Here is a 21,812-nt window from a genome sequence, read left to right on the forward strand (position 1 = left end):
TTATAATCACAATTTTGTGAAAAATTACAGTGGGACAAGTTTACTTAAAAGTGGATTAGATCCCTGGTTCATCTGTGTTCCTACCAAGAACACATTGCATTCATACCTGGTTCCTCATGGAAAGCTAGGCAGTAGGTGCATTTTCCACACTTACTACTGTCTAGAGGGCTGATGGCTGTCGTCGCTGAGCCTGTTTGCATGAAGGAAAGCGACTGATGTTAAATTTTCAATTTTTGGTAGTTAACCATGTCTGTGCTAAGCTAAGCATCATGCAAATGGGAAAGCCCAAAAAAAAAGCAAAAAAAAATAGAAAAGATAAAAAGTGCAACAAAGGTTAAACAATTAGAAAGCTCTGGATTTAAACCATAAGACTATTGCACCTACAAAACACAGTTATAGTAGGATATATCTCTTTGTCACAGACACAGCTTTGCAATGCCATTCAAATCATGTGCATGCAAGCAATTTACATTTCATATCTAGTATTAACAGTTCATACAGATGGACATCCTCAATTGGTTGTACATGTGTGGCTAACATATTTAGTACAATTAGTGATCACACAAGTACCTATGAATATGTTTGTATTAATGCAGCTGTATCTTCTTTTTGTATTCTGATCATTTCTCCCTTATCTCTGCTTTAGTGTCAGACATGCAGTCTGTAGTGCACTTTCCAACATTCTGCTTTGAAGGTGTGACAAAAATACTTAACAGTGAACAACAATTTTCATCAAAGGCAGGAGACTTGTGCTATTCTGTTATACATGTGTGTTGTTTTGCTTTATTGAAAAGTTTACTGCAGACCTACTGCAGAGAAGGGTCTCTAAATTGCTGTTGTGTTTTCCTCTACTCAAACTAATCATTAACAGTTGCAAGCCATTAGCATCTAACAATGCTGTAAAGATTACACAACTGCCACATGAAGTCAAAAGTTTGTTATTCAGCAATTCTAATGAGGTCACAGCTCATTTGCATCTTCACAGTGTTCAGGGGGCTGAATCTACACTACAAAAAGGTAACTGTGCAGCTAGAGAACTTGTTTCAGACAAAACCAAAGACTGGTATTTCTTTGAAGGTGATTTCTTTGCAGAGAAGCTCTTATTTTGCTAAGGTTCATAGGTTGGTGCTAGGCTATCGGCCCTAGGGCCTATACAAGCCTAGCCATAACAATTCCCTGGCTATTTCTTCTCACAATATTTACTTCCCTTGACCGCTGTCTAGCAGGGCAACTGATATGATCCATGGGATGAATTTCCTATCTCCCATCCAATCATCAAGGTTACTTTTAAAAAGGGCCATAGAGGCGCTCTGCTTGACATGTATGGGCAGTCTATTCCAGAGTCTGGGGAGTCTCGGGGTCAGGAACCTATTCCTCCAGCATGTTTTTTTCATTGTGATGACAAGGTTTAGATTCCTGGAGCATGTGGCTCTGAGGGATTGGGATTTCTTTAAGTGTAGCATGGCCAACAGCTCTGAGTTTGACATGGCCTTGTATGTTAAGCAGAGATTGCCTCTGAGTAGATGATATGCAATAGAATATAGCTGGAGGTTTTTAGATGGTCAGCATAGGGCATCTGCTTAAGGCCTATGGTTCTTTTAGTGAGGTATTTCTGTGGCCTTTCCAGTAGTTGCAGATGTCTTGAGAGGAACATATTAAACAGGATGTTGTTTTTTTATAATGGGTCTAATGAGGGATGAGTACATAGGGACAAGGACCTCCTTTTTTCTGGATGAAAAGTCCTTAGCAATGAGGTGTGCCACACAGAAGGATTTCCTGACTGCTGTGGTGATGTGGTTATCAAAGATGAGACCACTGTCCACCTGTGTCCCTAAGTCTATTATCACACTTTTGGTGCTTAGTGTACTGCTAGCTATGTGGTAATTCATGAGTACATGTTTTTCCCAAAGGGGATAACTATACATTTATTGGCATTGAGTTTGAGCTCATGGCTCTGGCACCAAGCATCTGTTTCTGTAAGGCCCTTTTGTAGAATATCCACATCATTTGGGGATTCAATAATGGCTCCCTGTTTGCAGTCATCTGAGAACTTTGTTAGTCAGAGTTCCTTAATGTTGGTCTATCCTTCATAGAAGTAGATGCCAAACAAGAGTGGTCCCATGACTGAACCCTGAGGTACTCCACTTGTCACTTGTCTGGAGCTGGATTTGGAGTTGGCTACTTTTACAGTGTGTGTTCTGTCAGTAAGCCAGTTGGCAACCCATCGAGTGGCATGGGGATTAATGCCCAGCTTTGTAAGTTTATCTATGACTTCTATTATTCAAGGACATTTTAGATTTTCTAAACATTTGCAAATTACTTCATCGCTGGCAGAAGCAGTCTTGGCAGACACTTACATATGTGAGATAGACAGGTTATACTTTCAACACAACTATGTCCTTACCATTTGCTTTTGCAATTTCATATGGTATTGAAGAGAAATGTAATAATATGTCTCAGGTGGTCCAGGGTAACTTCCACAGGAATAGTGGGTACAGTGAAATTTGACTGACATTCATAATTTGACTTCTTTACTGCTTAGCAATAATTGTCATCCTGTAGTCAATGATATAACTTTTCAGTCTTCACTATATGAATGTTGACGGAATGGGTGTTTTTACAGAACTTTACTTTTTTTCTTGGAGTGTGTGAGGGTGCAACCTACCATTCTCTTGTCCTAAATGAGACGTTTGTTTTGAGTGCTTTCCTATAGAAAATATGTCGACAGTCTGATAATTTTGAGAAAAACATATATACATTACTTATGTGGTATTCCTTGGTTTACACAAACTTTCATTTGTGCATGGGGGGAGCCACCTATCATTATGTTGCCTTAAATGAGAAGAACTTCAAGTGCTTTTCAGTTGAAAATGTGTTGAAAGCTTGATAACTTTGTTGAAAACATATACATTACTTATGTGGTATTCCTTGGTTTGTAGAAACCTCTGTTTGTGTGGGAAAGAGAGGTGTGGAGCAATCTAACATTCTGTTGTACTAAATGAATAGAAAGAACAAAACAAACTTTTGAAAAACAAACACTACTATCTTCAAAAGAAAGGGATAGCAATGGGCTCCCCGTGTGGTAGTAGTGTGGCTAATTTATTTGTAGCCTATTGGGAGAAGAACTTTTTGTTTAATTATCCATTATTTCAGGGTTGTTCTAAATTGTATACCCGATTTTTAGATGATGTTTTTATATTGATAAATGGAGGTGAGGAAGTTGCGATGGACCTTATTTCGTACATGAATGCCTCAACAGATTTTTTTAAATTTACACATCATTTTTCAACCTTTCAGATTGACTACCTTGATGTCCAACTAGTCAAAGACACTATTAATAACAGATTTTGCTCATCCATCTTTAGGAAATCAACTTACTGCAATTCATTTTTGCATTTTTCAAGTTGTCATCCGTGGAAGCAGAAGCGGTCCACTGTCAAGGGCCAGTTGGTTAGGGCCGCTCGTATGTGTAGCACAGACTTGGCCTTTGACAATGAGTGTTCTCTGCTCATGGACATGTTCTTGAATCGGGGGTATCCTGGGGCTTTGATTGAAGGCTTAATAGCAGAAGTGTCCTTTAAACGTATTAATGGCACTTATCAACCATTGTTGGTTAGCAACATACAGGTTCCCTCGAGTGTGGAGATTGATGATGTATCAGGTGGCCCTTTGTCACCGGTTACTGTTACTGATGTAAACATTAAGGTACCCAATTTCCCTATTAGTTTCATAACAACTTTTAATAAAAATTCAAGTAACCTGTGTTCAATTGTATGTAAAAATTGGTATTTTATTACCAGTTCCGGCTTACATGAAAGATTGGGTGTAGGCCCCTCTTTTACATTTAGGAGAGGTAGCAACCTTAAAGCCATGCTACAGAGAAATAATGTAGCTGATCCAATGGTTAGACAAAAAGGAACTACCACCTGCGGTTGTTGTAAATGGTGTAGATATCTTCGGGTAGGGAATTCATTTTCCATTGGTAACAGGAAGTATTTCATTAACCATAAGACTAACTGCAACACAAGATCCATTGTTTACATAGCACTTTGTGACTGTTGTCCTGCGTTTTATGTTGGTAAAACGGACCGGCGATTTCGCGACCGTATTTACCAACATATATACGCTATCAAGAACAAGAAAAGTGACAATGCTCTTTCTAAACATATATTGAGCAATTGTGGACACAGTTTTCAATTTATGGCGATTGACAACATCAAGGTTGACATCAGAGATTGCCCCCAATCTTTAATTTTAGAAACTCGTGAGTTAGAATGGCAGCTCCAGTTAGATGCCTTCACCTACCCGGGCCTTAATGATAATTGCAATATCGCATCTGTTTTAAAATATAGGATCTATCTTAGATAACCTGGTTTTTATCACATTCAATGGATATATTCACATCTATTTTTTATTTTTTATTATTAGGTTTTAATTCCTATTTAAAGGGACTCGTTTTCTTAACATTTCTTAACATTTGTAAAAATAATTATATGTATGTTAGGATTGACCGGACAGGTAACCGCTATTTTTATCTAGCTGTTTAAATGTTGGTAGTGAAGTTAAATATTTATTTATCTATGTATTAAACTGTTGCTTGTTTTTTCGCTAGCAGCTGGTTGTTGAAAGTGTATTGTGCATTTACATTATTTTTATTATTATTATTTTTCTTAAACACATGACATTTTGTGGATGTTTAAGGAAGTGACATCAACAGGTGTCACTGGTTTAGTTTTTAAATTTGGTGAGCTTGCGCTCTTTCTGTTTGCTGATGAAGCTTCTGTGCATACGGAAGCGAAAACACTTTTTGATTGTTAACAAAATTGCATTACAGTTACGTGGCTAACTCTGTCTTTTTGGAGCACTTTTTGTTTTTCAAAAGGTTGTACTAAATGAGGTGTGTTTTGAGTGCTTTATGTTGACAAAGGGTACGCAGACTTGATTTTTTTGTGAACAAACATCTTACTTATGTGATAATAGTGCATTTTATCCTTCTCTGTTTAATGTGGCATAGGATTATGGCACCCAAGCCCCTTTAATGATGCTGAGAATGAGGTAATCATTCAATCTCTGAGGCAGCATGGAAACTTCCTGCTTGAGCAAGACTTGGGGGATATGGCTACTAGAAGAGATTTGGAACCAATTAGTCCCTAAGTAAAACTGGTCTGCTGTGACATCATGCCAATTATATGATTTCATCAACAAAGAGAAGGGTACCTGCAGTTGCCTGAGAACACCTCACTACAGCGGAGTGGTCAAGCTACCAAGCCACCACTGACACCAAATGAGTTCCTGTCCACTGTCAGAAATCCTGACAGCTCAGTGGACCCTGTGCACTGTGTACTTGATTTCAGTGATGATGTGGCTGGGAGGGCAGATTTATCTCAGTAGCAGATTCCAGATAAGTTTACATACGGCAACATTATATTGGCTTGTAGACTAAAACATAATTTGACTGCTACTGCTTATGATATATGTTTTTTTTCTATCTGTACCTATTGATAAGTCATAGTTATACAAGAGAGTTGTTCAGTAAACATGGGTGCGGGTGGCCAGAACAGACAAGTTTCAGTTAGAGCATATAAATGATTGTGTATTTACTGTCCTTGTGTTATTTCCATTGTGATGCTTAATTGCCTTCCTTTCAGTGCTTTATTTCTTCCAGGATCATCATTCCAGCAAAGTGTTGATAGATCTGCACATGGCAAGCAAATGTTTTTGCTTTTATTCTTACTAAGCTCACCTATCTATCTATCTATATATATATATATATAAAACTTGAATATGTGAAAAGTGTGTAATGAGTGTCTGTATTACTGAATCATCTGCAATTGTGTAAACAGTGTTAGTTTTCATTCAGATATTTTGGGTTAATAATTACAGGAGTAGAAATTTCATTCCTGTGTTTATTGCTTATTATCACAGGTGATCCTGACAGTGGAAGTGTGGGACTCCTACCACCTGATGATGGAGTATCATTATGCTCTGATGATGGTGGTGGCCAAACAGAGGCACAGGCAGGGGGTGCAGAGCTGGAATCCGACACTGAGGTAGTGACTCATACCCCCTGGATTTTCTTCAGACACAGTCAGTATTCCTATACATTCTCAATACACTGAGCCCTTATGTAGTGAACAGAATGAGGGTGACACAGTAGATCAGGGTAATGTGAATATTGTGGTTTCAGTGCCAGTTGACTCTGACCATAGCCTAAGTGTAAGTGAGGTGCCATGCAGGAGGGTTGGTACAGGTGCTTGGAGAAGGCCTGTTGTCCACCCTCCAGTTGTTCCTATTGTGTCATTATGTACCACTCAATGTATGTTTAGGACCATCGTGGAGTCACAGGCACATTCCACTAAGACCTCCAAGGACATGTTTAGGGTTCTAGATGAGGCATAAGTTGATGTACATGCCTGCATCCACTGTGTGACAGATTCAGTGGAGCAGATGAATGCGACAATGGACTGGGCATTGTCTGTGATGGAATGCCTGCCGGAAGTGGAACAGCATCCACATTGCCATAGGACCGCATCATCATCTTTTGTGAACCAATTTGGCCATGCTAAATCTCACTCCTGTAATGGCACTATTTCCACTACTCCATCAGTGGTTGAGGTGTTCACAACCAGAGATGGAAGGTCATGGGGTCATGGACCTCTGCATGGTCATGAGGAGATCATATCCAGCAGACATCCCTCACTTTCAGGTAGCACCACCATATCTTACTATGGACATGGACATGCCAGTGCACCTCCTGGCAGAGCTAGTTCTTATGGTTTAGGTGACAATGATGAACTGGTACCTCGACCATGCATGACTTACACCTGTCCAACATACCAGGATGTAGTGCTAGCACAGAACTTGGCTGTGTTCATGCAGACACTCATGCACACATTTCACATAGAGTGCAAATACAGCTACCCACACATAGGTTCATAAGTTTATAGGTAGGTACTAGGCTATCAGCCCTGGGGCCTGTATAAGCCTAGCCCAAAATTTTCCCTGGCTTTTGTCACCCAAGAAAGATTTTTCCTGTGCCTCTAACTAGCAGAGCCACAGAAGTGATCCCCTGGGTGAATTTCCTATTTCCCATTAAATTGTTGAGATTTTTTTTAAAGAGGGCTAACAAGGAGCTCTGCTTGACATGAATGGGTAGTCTGTTCCAGAGCATGGGAAGTCTCTGTGACAGGGATCTATCCCTCCAGCATGTTCTGTTTATTGTGGTGGCAAGATTAAGGTCCCCGGAGCTTGTGGCTCGGAGGGATTTGGGTTTCTTTAAGTGTAGCATGTCCAACAGATTTGGGTTTGACATGACTTTGTATGTTAGGCAGAGGTTGCCCCTGAGAAGGCGATAAGCGATGGAGTAGAGCTGTATTTTTTTTCAGACAGTCTGCATATGACATCTGTTTGAGGCTGGTAATTATCTTAGTGGGGTATTTCTGTGGCCTTTCTAGTTGCTGTAGATGTCTTGCAAGGTACATGCCAAACGGGTGTTGTACTCTATAATGGGTCTGATGAAGGATGAGTAGAGAGGAACAATGACCTCTTTTTTCTGGAGGTGAACCCCTTTGTGATGAGGTTTGCCACGTAGAAAGATTTCCTGACTACTGTGGTGATGTGATTATCAAAGGAGAGACTACTATCCACCTGTGTCCCAAGGCCATTTATCACACTTTTGGTGTTTATTAGGCTACCGCCTATGTGGTAGTTCATTGGTACAGTGTTTTTTCCCAAAGGGGATGACAATGCACATCTTGGCACTGAGCTTGAGGCCATGACTTTGACACCAAGCATCAGTCTCAGTGAGGCCCCTTTGTAGAATGTGCACATCATTAGGCGATTCTATTATAACACCTAGTTTGCAGTTGTCTGTGAACTTCATTAGCCAAAGACCTGCTGCATTAGCCTGGACTTCTGAGAAGTAGATGCTAAACAGAAGAGGACGCAGGACTGATCCCTGTGGTACTCCACTTATCACTGGTCTGAAGTTGGATTTGGAGTCAGCTACTTTCACTGTGTGGGTTCTGTCAATGAGCCAGTTGACCACCCATCTTGTGACATAGGGATTTATGCCCAGTGTAGTGAGTTTATCTATAATTCCAGAGTGGGGAATGGTGTCAAAAGCCTTGGTAAGGTCAAGATAGGCTGTGTGCACCACCTTACCCTCGTCCACGGCTTTGGTGACTGCTTCAAAGACATCATTCATGTTTAGGAGACATGACCTACCTTTTACAAACCCAAACTGAGGGGGGTACAGAGTTTGGAGGTTAACTATATCCTTGTTTATAAGTTCCAAGATGATACATTCCATGGCCTTGCAGACCAGGCTCATTAGGCTAATGGGGTGGTAGTTCCCATGGTGCATGGTGGCACCCCTTTGTGGAGTGGGATAACCATCACTGTGCACCATGTGAGGCTATGATTGAACATGGTACTTAGATGGGGTGCCAGTTCATTCTGTAGTTCATGCAGAATCCAGCCTAGGATGTTGTCAGGTCCCATGGATGCTGTGTTCTTGATTTTGGAGAGTGTGGCCTTTACTTGTCAGCCGTGATTACAGGGGCTTTGCATTCTTCCGGTATAGTGATGGGCCCTTTGGGGGGGGGGGGCAGGATTTTGGCAATATCACTTGGTTCTGTATATCTAGTGCCATTATGCTGTAGCTCAGAGCAGATATGAGTGTCACCATTGAGATTCTTGACATAGCCGTAGAATGTTTTGTGGTTGTCTTTAGAATCAGTGGCAATTTTATTTTTGTAACGAGCTTTGGAGGATTTTATGAGGGATCTCAGCTTCTTACTGAGGCTGACCAGGAAGTTCCTGCAATCAGGGGATTTTACTCTTTTTTGCAACAGTTTCTTCCTTCTGTTGTAGAGTTTGTTTTTGGCAGGGGACCACCAGATTAGCTTCCTATTTTTGGAGGACAGTGTCTTGGTTCTGTTGGGGATGGGATGATCCATGCACTTGTGTATGTGCTTATACAGTGCATTTGTATAGGATTCAGCAGTTGTACCTCTATTTTCCATCTGTATGGGTGTCGTGAAGCTTGACACTTCTGTCTTAAGAAGCATGAAGTTGGCTTTGGAGAAATTTTTTTACAGTAGTTTCCTTAATGGGGGGTGAGGGCAGGATATTGATGTCTAGGGTGATTAGCTTGTGGTTGGATCGGACCAGTGAGGAGATGACCTCTGGCATGGAACATCAGTTGTGCATATTGGTAATGATGAGGTCCAGGATATTGCTACCCCTGGTGGGGGTATGGACAAGCTGATCCAGGGCATTGGAATTTATAAATTCCAGAAAGTGTTGTGCAAATGCTTTAGTACATGAGTAGTTTTCCCAGTTGATGATGGGGTAGTTGAAACCACCCATTATTAGGGCATTGTGCTGTACCTTAATATTACCCAGTATATCAGGAAATGTAGAGTGTGCATCCTGGGGCATGGCAGGGATCTATAACAAGTTACAACCTGGATTGCAGTCTTGCTCAGTGTTAGCTGCACTTGGATAATTTCGGATCTATTATGTTGAGCATCTAGCCTGGAGGTGTAACTATCCTTAATGAATATGGACACGCCTTCTCCTTTAGTGTTTCAGACCAGGTTAGGTGGTCAAAAGGTGTGGTATGAGTTATAGCCTGGTAATGGAGGGGTGCTCTCTGGAACCTTGAACCAAGTCTCTGTCACTGAACAGATGTCGATGTTCTCCATTTTAAGGAGTGCCTCGAGTGAGTGCATTTTGAGATTTAGCTTTCTAGCATTGAGTAGCATTACCCGCAGAGTTTGCTTGCTTATACCTGCTATGGCGGTGAGTTTGTCATTTGAACCTTGCCTAAAAAAGGCACTATAGGGGTGGCAAGAGCCTTAGCCAGTATCCGGAATCCTAGGAGCGACAGGTGCAGGCCATCTCTGGCACAGCATTGTGGTCAGTCGATCATGTTGTCCCAAGCAGACAGACACTGAATCCTCTTAGAATGACACCAGAAGCTTAGCCAATTGTTGAAGTCAATCATTTTGTCCTTGTATTGTGGTATCATTCTAGATGATGGCAGGATGCTACTCAGGGCTAGAGTCATACCTGCCTGGGCTACATGATCCGAGAGCTCCTCCATGTCTCTTTTCATGTAGTCCAGGGAGGTACGTCTCAGTTTATTCACACCAACATGGACAATGACAGAGTCATAATTTGTACTTGTTGTGGAGTGACCTGAAAGCTTGCATTATGTGGTGGATCCTGGCACCCGACAGGCAGCTGACAGTAACTTTCTCCTTGATTAGCCTGGTGAGTGGGACATCAGTGTGCCTGACTATAGAGTCAACTATGACTAGTGTGTTGGGTACATTGTTTAGCCTTATGGGCTGAGGTTGAGTGGAACACTGATTTTGTGGACTGTGTGTCATTTAGGTAGTGTTGGGGGTGGTGGTTGCTTGTGTTTCAGCTTTGGAGGTCTCTGTTGTTTGGGCAGAGTTTTATCGAGAGCCTCCATGGATGTAGGTATGTGTTTTGTGTTACTATGTGTGAGTTTAGGTGGTGTAGATATTTATGGACTATATGTTGAGTGTGGTGTGGTGCAGATGTTTACCTTCTCCTCTTGACTGCCTAGTACAGTCTTGGTTGGAGAGAGCTTGGCTTCCAGTTTGGCTATATAAATGCATCTCTAACAGGTCATAGTGTTGAGTGGTAGAAGGAGAGGGTTGTCAGTGTACATGAGGCTATTGCTACATTGCCCCAAGATGCCCAGATTCATCAGGTGGACAGTGGAAAATACCAGGAGCTAATCCTTAGACATGCTTGGATAGGTACTTATTAATTTAAGTACTAAAAACTGCTTTCCTCTTAACAAGTGAGGAAAGTAGAGTGCTGCAGTAATTTGTAGATTATTTAGTGCTTGCAATGAGTTTTGAACAAGTGCTGAGCATAAGGAAACAGTTTTGAGTGCTAAAACTAGAAAACTGGCTAGTTCTAAGAGAAAATTAGAAGAGCAGGCTTTCTGGCACCGGGAATAGTTTAACCCTAGTTAAACGGTGCTGCGTGATGCACAAAAACGCAAACAGGGTTTTTAAACGAAAAGATGAAAGGGATAGAAATAGCCCAAAATGGCCAGTAAAGCTACATATTCTGAGCTGAAACCACTCCTCCAGTGACAGATAGGCTGCTCAAAGCTCACCACTCTCACTGATGAACAGAGTAGCTTCCTGCTATCTTAGTAAGGTCTGCGCAACACAGAAACAATAAAACAGACTAGAATTCAGCAAAATCTGAAAACTGGAATCTACTGGTTATAGAAATTGGTAAACAAGTAGAGAGACAGGATTTATTTTTCAAAAATTAAAACAGTTACAGTAAAACAAACACTTTTAAAATAGAAAAATAGCTATTGCACTTCAGTGTGTAGCCCTCACCAGTGCAACAGTTGAAAAACACTTAAAAACAATCGGTTAAAGTGCAGACAGTATCAGAATTAAAAAAACAGTTCAAATAAGTTGCAAAGTTAATAAAAAAAATTTCAGAATAGCGCGGCTAGCTAAGATAAGCAATAAAAAGCAAAATAGAGGTACTTAATCCATTCAAAGTCTCCCATTTCTCTCTCTCTGCTGCTATATAACTCTGCAGGACACCCAGGCAGGATCTTGCTGAGGTAATACAAGCCAAAAATCGAGCAAACACGGGTTTTTAAACACAAAGATGAAAGGGATAGAAATAACCCAAAATGGCCAATAAAACTACAGATTCTGAGCTGAAACTACTCCTCCAGCGACAGATAGGCTGCTCAAAGCTCATCACTCTCACTGATGAACAGAGAAGCTTCCTTCTATCTTAGTAAGGTCTGGGCAACACAGAAACTTCAAAACAGTCCCAGAATTCAGCAAAATCTGAAAACTGGACTTTACTGGTTATAGAAAATTGGGAAACGAGTAGAGAGATGGAATTTTTTGTTTGTTTATTTATTTATTTATTTATTTTTAATTAAAACAGATACAGTAAAACAAATACTTTTAAAGCAGAAAAATGGCTGCCACACGTGAGCTTGTAGCCTTCACTAGTTCAACAGTTGAAAAACACTATATAAAATGATCAGCTAAAATGCAGGCAGTATCAGAATTCAAAAAGTTCTGCTTACATAACATAACAGCTACATGAGGCATTAATGAGGGTTGCAGGTCATTCTGTCTCAGTGGTCATTTGCTATTATATAAATTTCTGCCTGCCTGTGTTTCTTACTCACACCCATTCAATACTTTGGTGTCAGCCTTGGCTTCCTGCTCCCTCCAACTCCCATCCTGTGCAAATGATGACAGCTGTATCATCACCATGTCTCTATCCTTTGATTCAGGGTTACACACGTACATTGTCTGATGCACAGAATGGATAGCTAACTGACTCCTTAGGATATTCATTGGTGATGTTATTAGGACATTTTTTCTGATTTATTACAGCATTTTAGTGTTGTGATTCCTATCTTGAAATCCTTGATATGGCCGCCACAACTATTCCATTTGTGAGAATGTAGTGATAAGTAGAATTTGGACTGATTTTTCTATAGTGGATATTTTAGATGCATGAGTCATGTTAACTGATAAACTGCATAAATATATATTACATAAATCAGTGATATTGCATATCAATGTCATTGCTGGAGAACACGCACATTCTATTTAGGTACATTTTCAAGTAACAGTATGCAGGTATCTGCCATTCATTCATATTCTTATACATTTATTTATCTTTTACAGGTTCAGCAGTTACCTTGATAGTCCTGCAGTTACACATTTTGTCATATGTGGCTGACTCTGTCTGATGCTAGCAGTTCAGAAGCATTACATAGGTAATTTTTTTATTTTTATTTTACTATGTAATTTTATTATTGAATATTATGAATTTCATATCATGCGTAAACAGTTATATAACTGTTTAGTTATTTTATATGTATTTTCATGATTTTAAATGGTTGTTGTGTTATGAGAATCTATGTCAGGATGAGTCTTTCAGTATCCATGAAATTAATATTGATGAGATCAAATTGGTGTATCACAGGATTGGATAATTTGAATTAATTAGTACTATTTAAAGGCTGTTAGTTTGAGAAATGGTGTTCTGAAGAAGTCTATGGAGGATAGATGAAAGCGCTTAACCTGACGTACTAATGAACAACAATTTTGGTATTTTCCGTCTCTTTCCTTGGAACCGGACACTCATTTTTCACCAGTTATATTGCATTTATTGACTGGCAACTGTAGGGTTTGACTGGTGTAGTACTATTTTGGCGTTGTTGGAGTGTCATGGATTCCTTGGATGAGCTGCCTTCTATGTTTTCCCCAGTCAGAAGAGATGAGGTGCACAAATTGCAATCGGAGGTCGCTATCATTAAAGGAGAATTAACGCGACTTATTGAAGTGATGAGCCAGGCTGATAAGCGGGTTGAAGGTTCCAATGTGCTCCTTATGTCATCACAGAGTGTTGGTAGCATCGGACCCTTTTCCAGTGGTCAAGGCTTTGGAGATGTAATGGTTACTGATGGAAGCGGACCCTCTCATAGGATTTTTGCCGAACCAAAGGCTGAAACAGAGGACCAAGTGAGAACCTCGGTTCTTCAGGGCAACAATTCAGAGGATGGCTTTCTGGTGTTAGGAGTGAAACCAAAACAAACAGTACCCAAAAAGACTTATTCTGTGGTGGCAGGTCAGTTTCATTCAAGTGCTGTTAACAAACTGCTTATTATTAATTCTGAGCCTGGTATCCCGGGTGTAGAACTTTGAAATTTGGATGCATTTTTGAAAGTAAAATACAGTTTTTCTTCTCCTAATGAAGTGCAGCTTGGTCACAATAAAGAAGGGAACAATACCAATTTTAAAACATTAAGAGACCTTATTCATGAATTTGGCCACAAACTGGGGACTATCAAGGCTTTACAGCTTGATAATATGTACCTACAAAAATGTATAGATTCAAAACTAGTACCGATGGGTTTGCAATTTTTCAAGCAACTCATAGGTGTGGATATGACTGAAAATGAAATTAATGAATGTAACAAAATGTTTGATGGTTTTGGGACACGTTTTATGGAATTTATTATTACTTGCAATGACAATAAAATGTGTAGATTAATGAAGGAAGTAGATGAATTGAATGAAAAAATTGTTAGTGATTTGTTGTTTTCACAGTGGGAAATTCGATGATGCAGAGAAAAGTAGTATTAAGATTTTTGACAGAAAATGTAAGAAACTGCAGAGGGATATGGAACAATACAGACTGGGGGTAGCCTATAAATGGAACACAAGTGAGAATTACAAAGGGAAGGATCAAGGTTTGGAAAGTAAGAATGTTAGCTACCAAAGGCAGAGTGAAGGTGGGAGCAATCAAAAACAACATTTTTTAGGGAAGCAACAGGGATGGAAGAAGGACCACAAGGGGGATTATCGGAAACACGAATATCAATGGGAACACGGCAATCAGAGAAAGAGAGGTGTACCATACCAAGGGGGGTGGATGGGAAACCAACAGCAAAAACAAACGTGGAACAAGAGATAGTGCAGTCCCATAGGTTTCAATTTACCCTTGGGGACTTCAGTATATTCAATTATACAACATATAAATTAGAGAAGGAACATTTCTTGTTATTTGCCAAAGGTATGAAATATGTACCCAATTGTGGATTTGACATAGTGGACAATATTGTTGAATTCAAGAAATTTTTGAGGAAACTAAATCTTGAACTATTTTTTCATAGTGAAAATAAATATGAAAATAAAAGCGACTTAAGGAAGAAAAGTCAGTTCACTCCCCCCATGCATAACACTCTAGTGGCATATGAGAAGGTGGTGACAGACGAATTGTACAGATATTGTGAAATAACTAAAAAGAAAAAATACAAATACAATTTAAGTAGAAAAGAACAAATAGTTTTTAATGAAATATGTGCTAATCACAATATGTGGATAATGACCCCCGACAAAGGAGGGGGAATTGTGTTATATGATGCAAATGAGTACGCACATAAAATGTATCAAATATTAAATAATTCCGGGAATTATGAAATCTCTTCTATAAACCAAATAAATATTGCCCATAGGAGAAGTAGCTTATACCTCGAGGAATACTTAATGGATAATAGAATAGACAAAGAAATGTATAAATTTTTAAAAGTAGAACATCCAGTATTGGCTACAATAGTGGGAATACCCAAGATTCATAAAAGTATGGAGGATCCCCCCATTTCGACCTATTATTTCAGGTAGTAAAAGTAAGACCTTTCCTTATGGAAAAGTAATAGACAGATGGCTAAAAAACATTTATAGCAAGGTCCCACACATTGTCAAAGATTCTTGGGAATTTTTGAGTGGGATAAAACCCCACCTGTGGAAAGATAGTGTCACATTTTTGACTATTGATGTGGTCGACCTATTTTCTTGTATATCAAGAGATGATGGAACAACTAGGTTTATTAACAGTATACAGAGGTATACACAATTGGAATGGGAGAAAGTTGTTTTACTGGAAGAATTTATGGGTATTGTGCTGGATAATAATTATATATATTATGAAGGTGAACATTACAGACAGACCCGAGTTGTTGCTATGGGGGCCCCGTGTGCCCCTATGTTTGCAAACCTTGTTCTGTTAGATTGGGAGGATGAACATATGTTCACCAATCAATGGTACCAGTTCATTAGTTGTTACATCAGATTTTTGGACGATATATTTATATTGTGGACTGGTACGGTATAGTATTATTTTTAGAATATCTCAACACTTCCAGCCCATACTTAAAATTTATCCACAAATGTGACAAAAGAGGTATATCATATCTTGATACATATATCTATACTACGAGTAAAGGTTTTAGGTCAAAGATATATAGAAAAGATACCTTTAGTAACACATACTTGGAATTTTCCAGTAATCATCCATGGAAGTAAAAGAAAAGTATAATTAAGGAGCAATGTATAAGAGCAGCCCGGATGACATCGGACTATTCGGAGATGGTTAAAAAAAGTGACCATATAGGAAACATGTTTGGAGAAAGGGGGTACCCCAATGAACTTGTTAGTGATGTTACAGGGTATGTTAAAAGAGAATGGGGGAAAAAGTACAAACCCTTATTGGGTGTGGATATGGAGACGAATGAAGAGACTACTAATAGCAATCAAAATAATAAGAAATACAACAGGGCCTGTATATTGGGGTTCAACCATTACGTAAACGAGGTCAAAAGTATTATACATAAAAATTGGAATATTTTGCGGTGTGATGAGGGGATGCATAATAAGTTGGGAACTGAACCCCTTTTTGTATACAAAACTGGAAAGAATTTAAAAAGAAAAATCCAAAATAGTGATAGAAATAACGATACAAATTCTGTAGGTACAAGCAAATGTGGACACTGTAACCAGTGTTGTGCCATATATGAGGAGCACACCCGTACTATAGACAATATCAACAAAACAACAGTAAGGTACAAAAGGGCAACTGTCAGACCCAGAGAAGCAAAGTGGCAAATATTACTAAAAGCAGCCACTTACCCCGTATTAAATGATTGTATTCCCATCAAACCCCTGTTAAGGGCCTAGAATGAGTAAGAAATAAGAAAAAAGTAATATTAATAGTAGGGTAGGTGTTGTTCTAAGTTGATTATACTCATCGAGCTACAAGTTTCCCACAGTTTTGTGTGTTCATTGTGAGACACAATTAATAGTTGTATTTTTAACATTTTTAAATTTTTATTTTTATTTTACTATGTAATTTTATTATTGAATATTATGAATTTCATATCATGCGTAAACAGTTATATAACTGTTTAGTTATTTTATATGTATTTTCATGATTTTAAATGGTTGTTGTGTTATGAGAATCCATGTCAGGATGAGTCATTCAGTATCCATGAAATTAATATTGATGAGATCAAATTGGTGTATCACAGGATTGGATAATTTGAATTAATTAGTACTATTTAAAGGCTGTTAGTTTGAGAAATGGTGTTCTGAAGAAGTCTATGGAGGATAGATGAAAGTGCTTAACCTGATGTGCTAATAAATAACAGTTTTGGTATTTTCCGTCTCTTTCCTTGGAACCGGACACTCATTTTTCACCAGTTATATCGCATTTATCGACTGGCAATTGTTGGGTTTGACCGGTGTAGTACTTTTTTGGTGCTATATAACTCTGCAGGACACCCAGGCAGGATCTTGCTGAGGTAATACAAGCCAAAAACTGAGCAAACACGGGTTTTTAAACACAAAGATGAAAGGGATAGAAATAACCCAAAATGGCCAATAAAACTACAGATTCTGAGCTGAAACTACTCCTCCAGCGACAGATAGGCTGCTCAAAGCTCATCACTCTCACTGATGAACAGAGAAGCTTCCTTCTATCTTAGTAAGGTCTGGGCAACACAGAAACTTCAAAACAGCCCCAGAATTCAGCAAAATCTGAAAACTGGACTTTACTGGTTATAGAAAGTTGGGAAACGAGTAGAGAGATGGGATTTTTTGTTTGTTTATTTATTTATTTATTTATTTTTAATTAAAACAGATACAGTAAAACAAATACTTTTAAAGCAGAAAAATGGCTGCCACATGTGAGCTTGTAGCCTTCACTAGTTCAACAGTTGAAAAACACTTATAAAATGATCAGCTAAAATTCAGACAGTATCAGAATTCAAAAAGTTCTGCTTACATAACATAACAGCTACATGAGGCATTACTGAGGGTTGCAGGTCATTCTGTCTCAGTGGTCACTTGATATTATATAAATTTCTGCCTGCCTGTGTTTCTTACTTACACTCGTTCAATACTTTGGTGTCAGCCTTGGCTTCCTGCTCCCTCCAACTCCCATCCTGTGCAAATGATGACAGCTGTATCATCACCATGTCTCTATCCTTTGATGTCTCTATCCTTTGATTCAGGGTTACATACGTACATTGTCTGATGCACAGGATGGATAGCTAACTGACTCCTTAGGATATTCATTGGTGATGTTATTAGGACATTTTTTCTGATTTATTACAGCATTTTAGTGTTGTGATTCCTATCTTGAAATCCTTGATATGGCCGCCACAACTATTCCATTTGTGAGAATGTAGTGATAAGTAGAATTTGGACTGATTTTTCTATAGTGGATATTTTAGATGCATGAGTCATGTTAACTGATAAACTGCATAAATATATATTACATAAATCAGTGATATCACATATCAATGTCATTGCTGGAGAACACGCACATTCTATTTAGGTACATTTTCAAGTAACAGTATGCCGGTATCTGCCATTCATTCATATTCTTATACATTTATTTATCTTTTACAGGTTCAGCAGTTGCCTTGATAGTCCTGCAGTTACACATTTTGTCATATGTGGCTGACTCTGTCTGATGCTACCAGTTCACAGCCATTACATAGGTAAGGAAAGGTTGTGAGTGTTGCCTGGCATCAATTTTACTGTATGTATGTGTATAGTATGAAAGGTGTACCCTTTAGGTGGTTTGCATGTATGTTATCTATTGCCTATTGGCTAGGTTGAGGGCATACTGTACATGCCTACATCTACCTACACCCATAGCAGATGGGGATTCCCACTCTGACTCCTCACTCACATGTGGATGTAGTGACCTTGCTAGTGGTGGTGGAATATTTTGTTCCTAGCCCTTAGTGTTCTTGTTGCAGCTGTTTTCACAGGATGATATTGTATAGGACAGCACAGGCTGTGATAATTTCAGAACAGTTATTAGGATAGTACTGCAAAAACCCCTCTGCTGTATCTACGCACAGAAACCATGACTATAGCAGCCCCAACACACTCTCTATTATATTTCTTGTTTGAGCATGTGCCTCATTATAGCATTGAGTGGGTTTGCATTTCTGATGGGTGTCATCAGCCATGGTTCAAAGGCATCCCCCAGTAAATGGTCTTGTGGCATATCACCCCTGCAAAATCTGTGTTAGTGCTGTGAATTTTGCCAGATATGGGAGACATGGTAACCACCAGGGTTGCCAGTAGACACATTCAGGATGATTCTCTTAGCATTACACATGACCTGGCAGTTAGTGGAGTGGAACTCCTTTCTGTTAATGTAGACCCTTCCATGTTCCCCGGGTGGTGCTTTTAACTCAATGTGCATGCAGTCTATGGCACCCAAGACTTCAGGAAAGTGTGCTATGGGGTAGAAATCCTGCATAGTTCTAGCTCTGTCCTCAGGGGTACAGTGGAAATATATATGGGCAACGACATGCTGTAACATAGCATTCAGGACAAACAAATTCAACTAAACCACAAATTAAACAAAAAATTGGATGCCACCAAGCATTCAGGAATTGGTATAGGATATTGGTCACTGATGCCTGTGACACACCCAGCTTGTCCTCTGTGGGACTCTGAAAGGCTTATGTAGCTAATATTCTAAGCAGTACACATACTTTGGTCTTCACAGGTATTGGTTTTCCTCAGTTTATCCTTGATCTCAGCTGAGGATGGCAGTGGTTGCAGAGTTCCTGGAGTGTGTATTTCTGCACCCTGTAGCGTTCTACTATTTCCACATCATGCAGACCATGAAAAGTTAAACCGGGCCTAAATATCTTTCCCTTCCTTGCCCAGGGTCTATCAGTAGCAGTGGCATAGACTTGAGCCTGTTGCACATACACATGCAGAAGACCAGCAGTAGCCCGTAACATTCTTTGTCTCCAGTGTAGTTTCTGTGGCTGTATTCCAATAGGTTTTGGAATACAAGGCAAAAGGCTACACTAATTGTGCATGATTGCTTTATAGCTTGTTAAATAGCTTCATCATCTTGGATTGATTGATTAGCATACAATTCAGCTATATATGCAGTAATTAGCATGCTGTGATGTTTGCCATGTTTGCGTGGCTCTACACAATCATGTGCAGCCACTTATTGAATACAAACTGATGTCCTATAGTGTGGGTGTCATGGCACAGTTTCAGTGAGCCATGTAGGGTTTATTGAATCCTGGCCATCATTTTAGCACAAAATAAGAAATAATTTTATCGAAAAATAATTATGCTTTGTGTATGATTATAGAGTTAATGTGTGAAACCAATGGAATTTGTCATGGTCACCATTTAATACAAAACAGGCTATTTACCAAATATATATTGGATACTGGATTTGGGAGTTTAAGCTCACAAGCAAAATTTAGATACAGAATTAAATAATGTTAAAAGGGATTTGATTTTGTGTGGGGATGGATTTCCACTGTGTTTTAATCAATAAAGATACTACTACAAGTAAAGAAGCAATGATTATCCTCCAACATACAATATAGATACCATGCATAACAAGAGCCACTGAACTCAGACTCAATAAATGTTTTAAAAAACTGTGTTAGTTTGTTGAAATTGAAGGTCATAAATGATTTGAAAGACTCCACTTCTTAATAATGTACTCTTTATAGTTTCCTCCGTATTTGTATGTTTTTCAAAACAAATATATATTGATCCATTATATATCTGAGTACAAGAGTTCATACCTTTTGAATAAAATCATATTCACTGTCATATCACAGTGCCCTAATGTTTATATTTAGTGACACAAAAATGTTTGTAGCAAATAAAATCCCTGCAGTTTTAACTAACCTAAATTATTGTAAAGACAGATTAAATAAAGTGATAGCTAATGTCTTATCAGAAACAGCCCCACCACTCAAGGCAAGAGCTGAAGTAAGAAGAGTCTGTGTGCACAGTGTGGGAATTTACGATTCAGAGATGCATTAGGTGCAATGAGAAAAGACCTGTTTACTGACTAATCTTGTTGTTAACTGCCATAAATATAGATTAGCATACTCCTACAGTAGTTAACACTGCCAGCCCATGAATCACATTAGCGTAGGCACCCCATTCACTCTCCCATACATGCATACACTGTACAAAGTACACTTATACATCTATAATATACCTCTTATTTGTCCCTCGGTTGACAGACTGTCCTCAATATCTCATCTTGCATTTTCCTCTTAAATCACAGATGACTAAACTCAAGTTGTTAATGCCAGATACTAGAATTTCAGACCCAATATCCTTCAGCAACTGCTTGTTAATGCAAAAGCTGTAATTCTAGAGATTGTCTTAAGTTTGTAAGAATAATAACTGAAAGCTTGCCCTGACGGCATGTCTGTGGTTGACAGATAAGCTTAAATGTGCCCTATTCCTCTCCCTTATAACTTGTGAACCATTGCAGGCATTAAATAATCCCTGCTATCCTCATTATATGTATAAAAAAATCCTCACTGATCTAACTTGTCAGTTAGTGCAGTGGATAAGTCGTGCTGTTTCCTGTGTCAGGGATGAAAAGTTCAAAACCTTTCCCCTTCTTTTTTAATATAATTGTTTTTTTTAAGTTGGGTTTAGTTTTTATCCACGTTAGTCCTGGTGTCTAGTAGAGGTGCAGAGGACTAATATACTTTGCGGGATATAGGAAGATGTAGGGTTTGAATTCTTTTTGGTGACTTTAAGCCAAGCTATTTAAAGAAGCTCTGATGCCTTGTGTCCCCCTGGCCCACATAATAATAATAAAGTAGTATCTGTGGTGGTAAAGTTGACTATTCAACTATGTAATAATAAAGTAGTATCCCTCATGGCTTGTGTCCCTCAATGCCAATGCATTAAAAATTTATTTATGTATTCATTTATTTTTGTATTTATCTTTCTTGACGTAGAAAGTCCAACTGGAATAGATTCCTTTTTTCAGTGAAAGCTTGGGGTAAAAAGCTAAAGTATCAGATAAATAGACAATGTAAAGCATATTTTCATTTTCCACATTGTATGTAATATTTTAATCTTGCTTACATATTAATTTTTGGGGTC

This window comes from Protopterus annectens, chromosome 7.part0 (assembly GCF_019279795.1).
Source record: "Protopterus annectens isolate FY-2018-M chromosome 7.part0, PAN1.0, whole genome shotgun sequence".
Classification (NCBI taxonomy): Eukaryota; Metazoa; Chordata; order Ceratodontiformes; family Protopteridae; genus Protopterus; species Protopterus annectens.